This window comes from Stenella coeruleoalba (assembly GCF_951394435.1).
Source record: "Stenella coeruleoalba genome assembly, chromosome: 2".
NCBI classification, from domain to species: domain Eukaryota; kingdom Metazoa; phylum Chordata; class Mammalia; order Artiodactyla; family Delphinidae; genus Stenella; species Stenella coeruleoalba.
The window spans coordinates 98,331,823-98,348,735 of NC_137147.1; the positions used below are offsets into that span (position 1 = coordinate 98,331,823).

Below are 16,913 nucleotides of genomic sequence, written 5' to 3' on the forward strand. Positions count from 1 at the left end.
GTTCCTTAAGCCAAATATGGAATAGACAAGAGCTACTCCTTGCTCAACGAAATGGACTCAACACCCCATATTAAACGCGTAAGAATGTACCTGACTAGTAAGTATCTTAAAACCTATGGATTGCTATGTCTCCGAAAGAGAATCAAGCGTGTGTACAGGGGCATAAACGCAGCAGTGATAGGATTGGAGAGGTTCGGTGAGCAAATGAAGACCCTTTGAAGTCATACTGCATGGTACCCATACCAGGGCTTTCAACTACCCAGGTTTAAGGTATTCTTCCTTCAGCTAAAACATGCATGTGGAACCCAGAGTATGATCAACCGTGTGAACGGGAGACGTGTTCAAATAAGTCTCAGTTTTCCTCCCGTGGTACTCGGGTGCAACATTCCAGACGCTTTACTAAAACTCTCCCCACTTGGAGAGTCAGCGCCTTTAACCTCCTGTTTGGCCCAGTTTGCAATTTCTGCGGAAGATGAACAGGAATAGCGAGAACCAATGAGAGACTAGCTGGAGGTGTCTGGACGGACAAATTTAACTCTCATTTCCCAACAGGAAGAGGAAATAACCAAAGGCTCAGCGTGCCATGCCGGAACCAGATTAGGGCCTGAAGCCATCCTGCGGTGTTGCGGCCAGCTCACAAGAAAGCGAGTTGAAGAAAGGATCTCAGGGGCACTGTAATTCACAAACCTGCAGAGTTATAAATGACAGCTATCGTCCAAAAATATGCTGAAGTAAGGCTTCCAAGAGGACTTGAAAGCGGGGCAGAATTGCAGGAAACCGATTTCAGGAGGTAGACTGGAATTGCATTGAAAGCATAGGAAAAGAGGCAGAACGTCCACAATGATGCACTTGGCCAAAAAGGGCGTATGCGTTTTTTCCTGAATATATTCAGGAAAAAACGCATACGCCCTTTTTGGCCAACCAAGCAAGCTTGCAAAGGAAATCTGCACTACAATGAAGTCTCACTTCCCCCCGGTCAAAAGGGCCATCTGAAAAAAGTGTAAAATCCAGAAAGGCAGGACAGGCCATGGAGAACTGGGAGCCTTGTTATGCTGATGGGCGGGATGTAAATTGCCAACAGACACTCGGGAGAAGTGTATGGTGTTTCCTGAAACATCTAAAAAACAAAGCAACAGAGCCTAGGGCACTTCCACTTATGGTCCTATAGCTTAGGGAAATTAAAATCAAAAAGACACAGCCACCCCAAAGTTTGGGATGCCTCTGTTTACAAGAACCTCATTTACCGTACAAGTTCAGTATCACAGAAAGTGAAAAATGGATAAAGAACTTGTGGTACTTACGTACAATGCAGTATCACTCAGCAATGAAATCTATGTCATCAGGCCCGTAGCAGCATAATGAGTGGATTCAGGTACGATGATTCTAACTGAAATAAGTCACACAGAAAAAGAAACATCATAAGATATCAGTAATACACGGAATGTAAACTTGGCTACACAGGAACTGAATTCCAAAACAGAACAGGGTCTCAAATTTAGAAAACCAACTTATGCTTGCTTAAGGGGAAAGGTGAGTTGGGGTGCTGCATATAACCAGAGATTGAAATGAGCACAGATAAAGTTCCTTAAGCCAAATATGGAATAGACAAGAGCTACTCCTTGCTCAATGAAATGGACTCAACACCCCGTATTAAACGCCTAAGAATGTACCTGACTAGTAAGTATCTTAAAACCTATGGATTGCTATGTCTCCGAAAGAGAATCAAGCATGTGTACAGGGGCATAAATGCAGCAGTGATAGGATTGGAGAGGTTCGGTGAGGAAATGAAGACCCTTTGAAGTCATATTCCATGGTACCCATTCCACGGGTTTCAACTACGCAGGTTTAAGGTATTCTTCCTTCAGCTAAAACATGCATGTGGAACCTAGAGTATGATCAACCATGTGATCGGGAGACGTGTTCAAATATGTCTCAGTTTTCGTACCCTGGTACTCGGGTGCCACATTCCAGACGCTTTACTAACACTCTCCCGACTTGGAGAGTCAGTCCCTTTAACCTCCTGTTTGGCCCAGTTTGCAATTTCTGCGGAAGATGCACAGGAATAGCGAGAACCAATGAGAGACTAGCTGGAGGTGTCTGGACGGGCAAATTTAACTCTCATTTCCCACCAGGATGAGGAATTAACCAAAGGCTCAGCGTGCTGTGCCGGAACCAGATTAGGGCCTGAAGCCATCCTGCGGTGTTGCGGCCAGCTCACAAGAAAGCGAGTTGAAGAAAGGAGCTCAGGGGCACTGTAATTCACAAACCTGCAGAGTTATAAATGACAGCTATCGTCCAAAAATATACTGAAGTAAGGCTGCCAAGAGGACTTGAAAGCGGGGCAGAATTGCAGGAAACCGATTTCAGGAGGTAGACTGGAATTGCATTGAAAGCATAGGAAAAGAGGCAGAACGTCCACAATGATGCACTTGGCCAAAAAGGGCGTATGCGTTTTTTCCTGAATATATTCAGGAAAAAACGCATACGCCCTTTTTGGCCAACCAAGCAAGCTTGCAAAGGAAATCTGCACTACAATGAAGTCTCACTTCCCCCCGGTCAAAAGGGCCATCTGAAAAAAGTGTAAAATCCAGAAAGGCAGGACAGGCCATGGAGAACTGGGAGCCTTGTTATGCTGATGGGCGGGATGTAAATTGCCAACAGACACTCGGGAGAAGTGTATGGTGTTTCCTGAAACATCTAAAAAACAAAGCAACAGAGCCTAGGGCACTTCCACTTATGGTCCTATAGCTTAGGGAAATTAAAATCAAAAAGACACAGCCACCCCAAAGTTTGGGACGCCTCTGTTTACAAGAACCTCGTTTACTGTACAAGTTCAGTATCACAGAAAGTGAAAAATGGATAAAGAACTTGTGGTACTTACGTACAATGCAGTATCACTCAGCAATGAAATCTATGTCATCAGGCCCGTAGCAGCATAATGAGTGGATTCAGGTACGATGATTCTAACTGAAATAAGTCACACAGAAAAAGAAACATCATAAGATATCAGTAATACACGGAATGTAAACTTGGCTACACAGGAACTGAATTCCAAAACAGAACAGGGTCTCAAATTTAGAAAACCAACTTATGCTTGCTTAAGGGGAAAGGTGAGTTGGGGTGCTGCATATAACCAGAGATTGAAATGAGCACAGATAAAGTTCCTTAAGCCAAATATGGAATAGACAAGAGCTACTCCTTGCTCAATGAAATGGACTCAACACCCCGTATTAAACGCCTAAGAATGTACCTGACTAGTAAGTATCTTAAAACCTATGGATTGCTATGTCTCCGAAAGAGAATCAAGCATGTGTACAGGGGCATAAACGCAGCAGTGATAGGATTGGAGAGGTTCGGTGAGGAAATGAAGACCCTTTGAAGTCATATTCCATGGTACCCATTCCACGGGTTTCAACTACGCAGGTTTAAGGTATTCTTCCTTCAGCTAAAACATGCATGTGGAACCTAGAGTATGATCAACCATGTGATCGGGAGACGTGTTCAAATATGTCTCAGTTTTCGTACCCTGGTACTCGGGTGCCACATTCCAGACGCTTTACTAACACTCTCCCGACTTGGAGAGTCAGTCCCTTTAACCTCCTGTTTGGCCCAGTTTGCAATTTCTGCGGAAGATGCACAGGAATAGCGAGAACCAATGAGAGACTAGCTGGAGGTGTCTGGACGGGCAAATTTAACTCTCATTTTCCACCAGGAAGAGGAATTAACCAAAGGCTCAGCGTGCTGTGCCGGAATCAGATTAGGGCCTGAAGCCATCCTGCGGTGTTGCGGCCATCTCACAAGAAAGCGAGTTGAAGAAAGGAGCTCAGGGGCACTGTAATTCACAAACCTGCAGAGTTATAAATGACAGCTATCGTCCAAAAATATACTGAAGTAAGGCTGCCAAGAGGACTTGAAAGCGGGGCAGAATTGCAGGAAACCGATTTCAGGAGGTAGACTGGAATTGCATTGAAAGCATAGGAAAAGAGGCAGAACGTCCACAATGATGCACTTGGCCAAAAAGGGCGTATGCGTTTTTTCCTGAATATATTCAGGAAAAAACGCATACGCCCTTTTTGGCCAACCAAGCAAGCTTGCAAAGGAAATCTGCACTACAATGAAGTCTCACTTCCCCCCGGTCAAAAGGGCCATCTGAAAAAAGTGTAAAATCCAGAAAGGCAGGACAGGCCATGGAGAACTGGGAGCCTTGTTATGCTGATGGGCGGGATGTAAATTGCCAACAGACACTCGGGAGAAGTGTATGGTGTTTCCTGAAACATCTAAAAAACAAAGCAACAGAGCCTAGGGCACTTCCACTTATGGTCCTATAGCTTAGGGAAATTAAAATCAAAAAGACACAGCCACCCCAAAGTTTGGGATGCCTCTGTTTACAAGAACCTCATTTACCGTACAAGTTCAGTATCACAGAAAGTGAAAAATGGATAAAGAACTTGTGGTACTTACGTACAATGCAGTATCACTCAGCAATGAAATCTATGTCATCAGGCCCGTAGCAGCATAATGAGTGGATTCAGGTACGATGATTCTAACTGAAATAAGTCACACAGAAAAAGAAACATCATAAGATATCAGTAATACACAGAATGTAAACTTGGCTACACAGGAACTGAATTCCAAAACAGAACAGGGTCTCAAATTTAGAAAACCAACTTATGCTTGCTTAAGGGGAAAGGTGAGTTGGGGTGCTGCATAAAACCAGAGATTGAAATGAGCACAGATAAAGTTCCTTAAGCCAAATATGGAATAGACAAGAGCTACTCCTTGCTCAACGAAATGGACTCAACACCCCATATTAAACGCGTAAGAATGTACCTGACTAGTAAGTATCTTAAAACCTATGGATTGCTATGTCTCCAAAAGAGAATCAAGCGTGTGTACAGGGGCATAAACGCAGCAGTGATAGGATTGGAGAGGTTCGGTGAGCAAATGAAGACCCTTTGAAGTCATACTGCATGGTACCCATACCAGGGCTTTCAACTACCCAGGTTTAAGGTATTCTTCCTTCAGCTAAAACATGCATGTGGAACCCAGAGTATGATCAACCGTGTGAACGGGAGACGTGTTCAAATAAGTCTCAGTTTTCCTCCCCTGGTACTCGGGTGCAACATTCCAGACGCTTTACTAACACTCTCCCCACTTGGAGAGTCAGCGCCTTTAACCTCCTGTTTGGCCCAGTTTGCAATTTCTGCGGAAGATGAACAGGAATAGCGAGAACCAATGAGAGACTAGCTGGAGGTGTCTGGACGGACAAATTTAACTCTCATTTCCCAACAGGAAGAGGAAATAACCAAAGGCTCAGCGTGCCATGCCGGAACCAGATTAGGGCCTGAAGCCATCCTGCGGTGTTGCGGCCAGCTCACAAGAAAGCGAGTTGAAGAAAGGAGCTCAGGGGCACTGTAATTCACAAACCTGCAGAGTTATAAATGACAGCTATCGTCCAAAAATATGCTGAAGTAAGGCTTCCAAGAGGACTTGAAAGCGGGGCAGAATTGCAGGAAACCGATTTCAGGAGGTAGACTGGAATTGCATTGAAAGCATAGGAAAAGAGGCAGAACGTCCACAATGATGCACTTGGCCAAAAAGGGCGTATGCGTTTTTTCCTGAATATATTCAGGAAAAAACGCATACGCCCTTTTTGGCCAACCAAGCAAGCTTGCAAAGGAAATCTGCACTACAATGAAGTCTCACTTCCCCCCGGTCAAAAGGGCCATCTGAAAAAAGTGTAAAATCCAGAAAGGCAGGACAGGCCATGGAGAACTGGGAGCCTTGTTATGCTGATGGGCGGGATGTAAATTGCCAACAGACACTCGGGAGAAGTGTATGGTGTTTCCTGAAACATCTAAAAAACAAAGCAACAGAGCCTAGGGCACTTCCACTTATGGTCCTATAGCTTAGGGAAATTAAAATCAAAAAGACACAGCCACCCCAAAGTTTGGGATGCCTCTGTTTACAAGAACCTCGTTTACCGTACAAGTTCAGTATCACAGAAAGTGAAAAATGGATAAAGAACTTGTGGTACTTACGTACAATGCAGTATCACTCAGCAATGAAATCTATGTCATCAGGCCCGTAGCAGCATAATGAGTGGATTCAGGTACGATGATTCTAACTGAAATAAGTCACACAGAAAAAGAAACATCATAAGATATCAGTAATACACGGAATGTAAACTTGGCTACACAGGAACTGAATTCCAAAACAGAACAGGGTCTCAAATTTAGAAAACCAACTTATGCTTGCTTAAGGGGAAAGGTGAGTTGGGGTGCTGCATATAACCAGAGATTGAAATGAGCACAGATAAAGTTCCTTAAGCCAAATATGGAATAGACAAGAGCTACTCCTTGCTCAATGAAATGGACTCAACACCCCGTATTAAACGCCTAAGAATGTACCTGACTAGTAAGTATCTTAAAACCTATGGATTGCTATGTCTCCGAAAGAGAATCAAGCATGTGTACAGGGGCATAAACGCAGCAGTGATAGGATTGGAGAGGTTCGGTGAGGAAATGAAGACCCTTTGAAGTCATATTCCATGGTACCCATTCCACGGGTTTCAACTACGCAGGTTTAAGGTATTCTTCCTTCAGCTAAAACATGCATGTGGAACCTAGAGTATGATCAACCATGTGATCGGGAGACGTGTTCAAATATGTCTCAGTTTTCGTACCCTGGTACTCGGGTGCCACATTCCAGACGCTTTACTAACACTCTCCCGACTTGGAGAGTCAGTCCCTTTAACCTCCTGTTTGGCCCAGTTTGCAATTTCTGCGGAAGATGCACAGGAATAGCGAGAACCAATGAGAGACTAGCTGGAGGTGTCTGGACGGGCAAATTTAACTCTCATTTCCCACCAGGAAGAGGAATTAACCAAAGGCTCAGCGTGCTGTGCCGGAACCAGATTAGGGCCTGAAGCCATCCTGCGGTGTTGCGGCCAGCTCACAAGAAAGCGAGTTGAAGAAAGGAGCTCAGGGGCACTGTAATTCACAAACCTGCAGAGTTATAAATGACAGCTATCGTCCAAAAATATACTGAAGTAAGGCTGCCAAGAGGACTTGAAAGCGGGGCAGAATTGCAGGAAACCGATTTCAGGAGGTAGACTGGAATTGCATTGAAAGCATAGGAAAAGAGGCAGAACGTCCACAATGATGCACTTGGCCAAAAAGGGCGTATGCGTTTTTTCCTGAATATATTCAGGAAAAAACGCATACGCCCTTTTTGGCCAACCAAGCAAGCTTGCAAAGGAAATCTGCACTACAATGAAGTCTCACTTCCCCCCGGTCAAAAGGGCCATCTGAAAAAAGTGTAAAATCCAGAAAGGCAGGACAGGCCATGGAGAACTGGGAGCCTTGTTATGCTGATGGGTGGGATGTAAATTGCCAACAGACACTCGGGAGAAGTGTATGGTGTTTCCTGAAACATCTAAAAAACAAAGCAACAAAGCCTAGGGCACTTCCACTTATGGTCCTATAGCTTAGGGAAATTAAAATCAAAAAGACACAGCCACCCCAAAGTTTGGGACGCCTCTGTTTACAAGAACCTCGTTTACTGTACAAGTTCAGTATCACAGAAAGTGAAAAATGGATAAAGAACTTGTGGTACTTACGTACAATGCAGTATCACTCAGCAATGAAATCTATGTCATCAGGCCCGTAGCAGCATAATGAGTGGATTCAGGTACGATGATTCTAACTGAAATAAGTCACACAGAAAAAGAAACATCATAAGATATCAGTAATACACGGAATGTAAACTTGGCTACACAGGAACTGAATTCCAAAACAGAACAGGGTCTCAAATTTAGAAAACCAACTTATGCTTGCTTAAGGGGAAAGGTGAGTTGGGGTGCTGCATAAAACCAGAGATTGAAATGAGCACAGATAAAGTTCCTTAAGCCAAATATGGAATAGACAAGAGCTACTCCTTGCTCAACGAAATGGACTCAACACCCCATATTAAACGCGTAAGAATGTACCTGACTAGTAAGTATCTTAAAACCTATGCATTGCTATGTCTCCAAAAGAGAATCAAGCGAGTGTACAGGGGCATAAACGCAGCAGTGATAGGATTGGAGAGGTTCGGTGAGCAAATGAAGAACCTTTGAAGTCATACTTCATGGTACCCATACCAGTAGTTTCAACTACCCAGGTTTAAGGTATTCTTCCTTCAGCTAAAACATGCATGTGGAACCCAGAGTATGATCAACCATGTGATCGGGAGACGTGTTCAAATATGTCTCAGTTTTCGTACCCTGGTACTCGGGTGCCACATTCCAGACACTTTACTAACACTCTCCCGACTTGGAGAGTCAGTCCCTTTAACCTCCTGTTTGGCCCAGTTTGCAATTTCTGCGGAAGATGCACAGGAATAGCGAGAACCAATGAGAGACTAGCTGGAGGTGTCTGGACGGGCAAATTTAACTCTCATTTCCCACCAGGAAGAGGAATTAACCAAAGGCTCAGCGTGCCGTGCCAGAACCAGATTAGGGCCTGAAGCCATCCTGCGGTGTTGCGGCCAGCTCACAAGAAAGCGAGTTGAAGAAAGGAGCTCAGGGGCACTGTAATTCACAAACCTGCAGAGTTATAAATGACAGCTATCGTCCAAAAATATACTGAAGTAAGGCTGCCAAGAGGACTTGAAAGCGGGGCAGAATTGCAGGAAACCGATTTCAGGAGGTAGACTGGAATTGCATTGAAAGCATAGGAAAAGAGGCAGAACGTCCACAGTGATGCACTTGGCCAAAAAGGGCGTATGCGATTTTTCCTGAATATATTCAGGAAAAAACGCATACGCCCTTTTTGGCCAACCAAGCAAGCTTGCAAAGGAAATCTGCACTACAATGAAGTCTCACTTCCCCCCGGTCAAAAGGGCCATCTGAAAAAAGTGTAAAATCCAGAAAGGCAGGACAGGCCATGGAGAACTGGGAGCCTTGTTATGCTGATGGGCGGGATGTAAATTGCCAACAGACACTCGGGAGAAGTGTATGGTGTTTCCTGAAACATCTAAAAAACAAAGCAACAGAGCCTAGGGCACTACCACTTATGGTCCTATAGCTTAGGGAAATTAAAATCAAAAAGACACAGCCACCCCAAAGTTTGGGACGCCTGTGTTTACAAGAACCTCGTTTACCGTACAAGTTCAATATCACAGAAAGTGAAAAATGGGTAAAGAACTTGTGGTACTTACGTACAATGCAGTATCACTCAGCAATGAAATCTATGTCATCAGGCCCGTAGCAGCATAATGAGTGGATTCAGGTACGATGATTCTAACTAAAATAAGTCACACAGAAAAAGAAACATCATAAGATATCACTAATACACGGAATGTAAACTTGGCTACACAGGAACTGAATTCCAAAACAGAACAGGGTCTCAAATTTAGAAAACCAACTTATGCTTGCTTAAGGGGAAAGGTGAGTTGGGGTGCTGCATAAAACCAGAGATTGAAATGAGCACAGATAAAGTTCCTTAAGCCAAATATGGAATAGACAAGAGCTACTCCTTGCTCAACGAAATGGACTCAACACCCCATATTAAACGCCTAAGAATGTACCTGACTAGTAAGTATCTTAAAACCTATGGATTGCTATGTCTCCAAAAGAGAATCAAGCGTGTGTACAGGGGCATAAACGCAGCAGTGATAGGATTGGAGAGGTTCGGTGAGCAAATGAAGAACCTTTGAAGTCATATTGCATGGTACCCATTCCACAGGTCTCAACTCTCCAGGTTTAAGGTATTCTTCCTTCAGCTAAAACATGCATGTGGAACCCACAGTATGATCAATCGTGTGAACGGGAGACGTGTTCAAATATGTCTCAGTTTTCCTCCCCTGGTACTCGGGTGAAACATTCCAGACGCTTTACTAACACTCTCCCCACTTGGAGAGTCAGTCCCTTTAACCTCCTGTTTGGCCCAGTTTGCAATTTCTGCGGAAGATGCACAGGAATAGCGAGAACCAATGAGAGACTAGCTGGAGGTGTCTGGACGGGCAAATTTAACTCTCATTTCCCACCAGGAAGAGGAATTAACCAAAGGCTCAGCGTGGCGTGCCGGAACCAGATTAGTGCCTGAAGCCGTCTTGCGGTGTTGCTGCCAGCTCACAAGAAAGCGAGTTGAAGAAAGGAGCTCAGGGGCACTGTAATTCACAAACCTGTAGAGTTATAAATGACAGCTATCGTCCAAAAATATACTGAAGTAAGGCTGCCAAGAGGACTTGAAAGCGGGGCAGAATTGCAGGAAACCGATTTCAGGAGGTAGACTGGAATTGTATTGAAAGCATAGGAAAAGAGGCAGAACGTCCACAATGATGCACTTGGCCAAAAAGGGCGTATGCGTTTTTTCCTGAATATATTCAGGAAAAAACGCATACGCCCTTTTTGGCCAACCAAGCAAGCTTGCAAAGGAAATCTGCACTACAATGAAGTCTCACTTCCCCCCGGTCAAAAGGGCCATCTGAAAAAAGTGTAAAATCCAGAAAGGCAGGACAGGCCATGGAGAACTGGGAGCCTTGTTATGCTGATGGGCGGGATGTAAATTGCCCACAGACACTCGGGAGAAGTGTATGGTGTTTCCTCAAACATCTAAAAAACAAAGCAACAGAGCCTAGGGCACTTCCACTTATGGTCCTATAGCTTAGGGAAATTAAAATCAAAAAGACACAGCCACCCCAAAGTTTGGGATGTCTCTGTTTACAAGAACCTCGTTTACCGTACAAGTTCAGTATCACAGAAAGTGAAAAATGGATAAAGAACTTGTGGTACTTACGTACAATGCAGTATCACTCAGCAATGAAATCTATGTCATCAGGCCCGTAGCAGCATAATGAGTGGATTCAGGTACGATGATTCTAACTGAAATAAGTCACACAGAAAAAGAAACATCATAAGATATCAGTAATACACGGAATGTAAACTTGGCTACACAGGAACTGAATTCCAAAACAGAACAGGGTCTCAAATTTAGAAAACCAACTTATGCTTGCTTAAGGGGAAAGGTGAGTTGGGGTGCTGCATAAAACCAGAGATTGAAATGAGCACAGATAAAGTTCCTTAAGCCAAATATGGAATAGACAAGAGCTACTCCTTGCTCAACGAAATGGACTCAACACCCCATATTAAACGCGTAAGAATGTACCTGACTAGTAAGTATCTTAAAACCTATGGATTGCTATGTCTCCAAAAGAGAATCAAGCGTGTGTACAGGGGCATAAACGCAGCAGTGATAGGATTGGAGAGGTTCGGTGAGGAAATGAAGACCCTTTGAAGTCATATTCCATGGTACCCATTCCACGGGTTTCAACTACCCAGGTTTAAGGTATTCTTCCTTCAGCTAAAACATGCATGTGGAACCTAGAGTATGATCAACCATGTGATCGGGAGACGTGTTCAAATATGTCTCAGTTTTCGTACCCTGGTACTCGGGTGCAACATTCCAGACGCTTTACTAACACTCTCCCGACTTGGAGAGTCAGTCCCTTTAACCTCCTGTTTGGCCCAGTTTGCAATTTCTGCGGAAGATGCACAGGAATAGCGAGAACCAATGAGAGACTAGCTGGAGGTGTCTGGACGGGCAAATTTAACTCTCATTTCCCACCAGGAAGAGGAATTAACCAAAGGCTCAGCGTGCCGTGCCGGAACCAGATTAGTGCCTGAAGCCATCCTGCGGTGTTGCTGCCAGCTCACAAGAAAGCGAGTTGAAGAAAGGAGCTCAGGGGCACTGTAATTCACAAACCTGTAGAGTTATAAATGACAGCTATCGTCCAAAAATATACTGAAGTAAGGCTGCCAAGAGGACTTGAAAGCGGGGCAGAATTGCAGGAAACCGATTTCAGGAGGTAGACTGGAATTGTATTGAAAGCATAGGAAAAGAGGCAGAACGTCCACAATGATGCACTTGGCCAAAAAGGGCGTATGCGTTTTTTCCTGAATATATTCAGGAAAAAACGCATACGCCCTTTTTGGCCAACCAAGCAAGCTTGCAAAGGAAATCTGCACTACAATGAAGTCTCACTTCCCCCCGGTCAAAAGGGCCATCTGAAAAAAGTGTAAAATCCAGAAAGGCAGGACAGGCCATGGAGAACTGGGAGCCTTGTTATGCTGATGGGCGGGATGTAAATTGCCCACAGACACTCGGGAGAAGTGTATGGTGTTTCCTCAAACATCTAAAAAACAAAGCAACAGAGCCTAGGGCACTTCCACTTATGGTCCTATAGCTTAGGGAAATTAAAATCAAAAAGACACAGCCACCCCAAAGTTTGGGATGTCTCTGTTTACAAGAACCTCGTTTACCGTACAAGTTCAGTATCACAGAAAGTGAAAAATGGATAAAGAACTTGTGGTACTTACGTACAATGCAGTATCACTCAGCAATGAAATCTATGTCATCAGGCCCGTAGCAGCATAATGAGTGGATTCAGGTACGATGATTCTAACTGAAATAAGTCACACAGAAAAAGAAACATCATAAGATATCAGTAATACACGGAATGTAAACTTGGCTACACAGGAACTGAATTCCAAAACAGAACAGGGTCTCAAATTTAGAAAACCAACTTATGCTTGCTTAAGGGGAAAGGTGAGTTGGGGTGCTGCATAAAACCAGAGATTGAAATGAGCACAGATAAAGTTCCTTAAGCCAAATATGGAATAGACAAGAGCTACTCCTTGCTCAACGAAATGGACTCAACACCCCATATTAAACGCCTAAGAATGTACCTGACTAGTAAGTATCTTAAAACCTATGGATTGCTATGTCTCCAAAAGAGAATCAAGCGTGTGTACAGGGGCATAAACGCAGCAGTGATAGGATTGGAGAGGTTCGGTGAGGAAATGAAGACCCTTTGAAGTCATATTCCATGGTACCCATTCCACGGGTTTCAACTACCCAGGTTTAAGGTATTCTTCCTTCAGCTAAAACATGCATGTGGAACCTAGAGTATGATCAACCATGTGATCGGGAGACGTGTTCAAATATGTCTCAGTTTTCGTACCCTGGTACTCGGGTGCAACATTCCAGACGCTTTACTAACACTCTCCCGACTTGGAGAGTCAGTCCCTTTAACCTCCTGTTTGGCCCAGTTTTCAATTTCTGCGGAAGATGCACAGGAATAGCGAGAACCAATGAGAGACTAGCTGGAGGTGTCTGGACGGGCAAATTTAACTCTCATTTCCCACCAGGAAGAGGAATTAACCAAAGGCTCAGCGTGCCGTGCCAGAACCAGATTAGGGCCTGAAGCCATCATGCGGTGTTGCGGCCAGCTCACAAGAAAGCGAGTTGAAGAAAGGAGCTCAGGGGCACTGTAATTCACAAACCTGCAGAGTTATAAATGACAGCTATCGTCCAAAAATATACTGAAGTAAGGCTGCCAAGAGGACTTGAAAGCGGGGCAGAATTGCAGGAAACCGATTTCAGGAGGTAGACTGGAATTGCATTGAAAGCATAGGAAAAGAGGCAGAACGTCCACAGTGATGCACTTGGCCAAAAAGGGCGTATGCTTTTTTTCCTGAATATATTCAGGAAAAAACGCATACGCCCTTTTTGGCCAACCAAGCAAGCTTGCAAAGGAAATCTGCACTACAATGAAGTCTCACTTCCCCCCAGTCAAAAGGGCCATCTGAAAAAAGTGTAAAATCCAGAAAGGCAGGACAGGCCATGGAGAACTGGGAGCCTTGTTATGCTGATGGGCGGGATGTAAATTGCCAACAGACACTCAGGAGAAGTGTATGGTGTTTCCTGAAACATCTAAAAAACAAAGCAACAGAGCATAGGGCACTTCCACTTATGGTCCTATAGCTTAGGGAAATTAAAATCAAAAAGACACAGCCACCCCAAAGTTTGGGACACCTGTGTTTACAAGAACCTCGTTTACCGTACAAGTTCAATATCACAGAAAGTGAAAAATGGATAAAGAACTTGTGGTACTTACGTACAATGCAGTATCACTCAGCAATGAAATCTATGTCATCAGGCCCGTAGCAGCATAATGAGTGGATTCAGGTACGATGATTCTAACTAAAATAAGTCACACAGAAAAAGAAACATCATAAGATATCAGTAATACACGGAATGTAAACTTGGCTACACAGGAACTGAATTCCTAAACAGAACAGGGTCTCAAATTTAGAAAACCAACTTATGCTTGCTTAAGGGGAAAGGTGAGTTGGGGTGCTGCATAAAACCAGAGATTGAAATGAGCACAGATAAAGTTCCTTAAGCCAAATATGGAATAGACAAGAGCTACTCCTTGCTCAACGAAATGGACTCAACACCCCATATTAAACGCCTAAGAATGTACCTGACTAGTAAGTATCTTAAAACCTATGGATTGCTATGTCTCCAAAAGAGAATCAAGCGTGTGTACAGGGGCATAAACGCAGCAGTGATAGGATTGGAGAGGTTCGGTGAGCAAATGAAGACACTTTGAAATCATATTCCATGGTACCCATTCCACGGGTTTCAACTACCCAGGTTTAAGGTATTCTTCCTTCAGCTAAAACATGCATGTGGAACCTAGAGTATGATCAACCATGTGATCGGGAGACATGTTCAAATATGTCTCAGGTTTCGTACCCTGGTTCTCGGGTGCCACATTCCAGACGCTTTACTAACACTCTCCCGACTTGGAGAGTCAGTCCCTTTAACCTCCTGTTTGGCCCAGTTTGCAATTTCTGCGGAAGATGCACAGAAATAGCGAGAACCAATGAGAGACTAGCTGGAGGTGTGTGGACGGGCAAATTTAACTCTCATTTCCCACCAGGAAGAGGAATTAACCAAAGGCTCAGCGTGCCGTGCCGGAACCAGATTAGGGCCTGAAGCCATCCTGCGGTGTTGCGGCCAGCTCACAAGAAAGCGAGTTGAAGAAAGGAGCTCAGGGACACTGTAATTCACAAACCTGCAGAGTTATAAATGACAGCTATCGTCCAAAATATACTGAAGTAAGGCTGCCAAGAGGACTGGAAAGTGCGGCAGAATTGCAGGAAACCGATTTCAGGAGGTAGACTGGAATTGCATTGAAAGCATAGGAAAAGAGGCAGAATGTCCACAATGATGCACTTGGCCAAAAAGGGCGTATGCGTTTTTTCCTGAATATATTCAGGAAAAAACGCATACGCCCTTTTTGGCCAACCAAGCAAGCTTGCAAAGGAAATCTGCACTACAATGGAGTCTCACTTCCCCCCCGGTCAAAAGGGCCATCTGAAAAAAGTGTAAAATCCAGAAAGGCAGGACAGGCCATGGAGAACTGGGAGCCTTGTTATGCTGATGGGCGGGATGTAAATTGCCAACAGACACTCGGGAGAAGTGTATGGTGTTTCCTGAAACATCTAAAAAACAAAGCAACAGAGCCTAGGGCACTTCCACTTATGGTCCTATAGCTTAGGGAAATTAAAATCAAAAAGACACAGCCACCCCAAAGTTTGGGACGCCTCTGTTTACAAGAGCTTCGTTTACAGTACAAGTTCAATATCACAGAAAGTGAAAAATGGATAAAGAACTTGTGGTACTTACGTACAATGCAGTATCACTCAGCAATGAAATCTATGTCATCAGGCCCATAGCAGCATAATGAGTGGATTCAGGTGCGATGATTCTAACTGAAATAAGTCACACAGAAAAAGAAACATCATAAGATATCACTAATACACGGAATGTAAACTTGGCTACACAGGAACTGAATTCCAAAACAGAACAGGGTCTCAAATTTAGAAAACCAACTTATGCTTGCTTAAGGCGAAAGGTGAGTTGGGGTGCTGCATAAAACCAGAGATTGAAATGAGCACAGATAAAGTTCCTTAAGCCAAATATGGAATAGACAAGAGCTACACCTTGCTCAACGAAATGGACTCAACACCCCATATTAAACGCCAAAGAATGTACCTGACTAGTAAGTATCTTAAAACCTATGGATTGCTATGTCTCCAAAAGAGAATCAAGCATGTGTACAGGAGCATAAACGCAGCAGTGATAGGATTGGAGAGGTTCGGTGAGCAAATGAAGACCCTTTGAAGTCATATTGCATGGTACCCATTCCACGGGTCTCAACTCTCCAGGTTTAAGTTATTCTTCCTTCAGCTAAAACATGCATGTGGAACCCAGAGTATGATCAACCGTGTGAACGGGAGACGTGTTCAAATATGTCTCAGGTTTCCTCCCCTGGTACTCGGGTGCAACATTCCAGATGCTTTACTAACACTCTCCCCACTTGGAGAGTCAGCCCCTTTAACCTCCTGTCTGGCCCAGTTTGCAATTTCTGCGGAAGATGAACAGGAATAGGGAGAACCAATGAGAGACTAGCTGGAGGTGTCTGGACGGGCAAATTTAACTCTCATTTCCCACCAGGAAGAGGAAATAACCAAAGGCTCAGCGTGCCATGCCGGAACCAGATTAGGGCCTGAAGCCATCATGCGGTGTTGCGGCCAGCTCACAAGAAAGCGAGTTGAAGAAAGGAGCTCAGGGGCACTGTAATTCACAAACCTGCAGAGTTATAAATGACAGCTATCGTCCAAAAATATACTGAAGTAAGGTTGCCAAGAGGACTTGAAAGCGTGGCAGAATTGCAGGAAACCGATTTCAGGAAGTAGACTGGAATTGCATTGAAAGCATAGGAAAAGAGGCAGAACGTCCACAATGATGCCCTTGGCCAAAAAGGGCGTATGCGTTTTTTCCTGAATATATTCAGGAAAAAACGCATACGCCCTTTTTGGCCAACCAAGCAAGCTTGCAAAAGAAATCTGCACTACAATGCAGTCTCACTTCCTCCTGTCAAAAGTGCCATCTGAAAAAAGTGTAAAATCCAGAAAGGCAGGACAGGCCATGGGGAACTGGGAGCCTTGTTATGCTGATGGGCGGGATGTAAATTGCCAACAGACACTCGGGAGAAGTGTATGGTGTTTCCTGAAA

The 16,913-nt window shown here is 44.2% G+C and overlaps 1 long non-coding RNA gene across 1 annotated transcript in view; it reads right to left on the minus strand.

Annotated features, from left to right (window-relative positions):
• LOC307178661 overlaps nt 1–16,913 on the minus strand; it is a 1,149,198-nt gene that overhangs the window by 963,473 nt on the left and 168,812 nt on the right. The gene's annotated exons all lie outside the window — the stretch shown is intronic.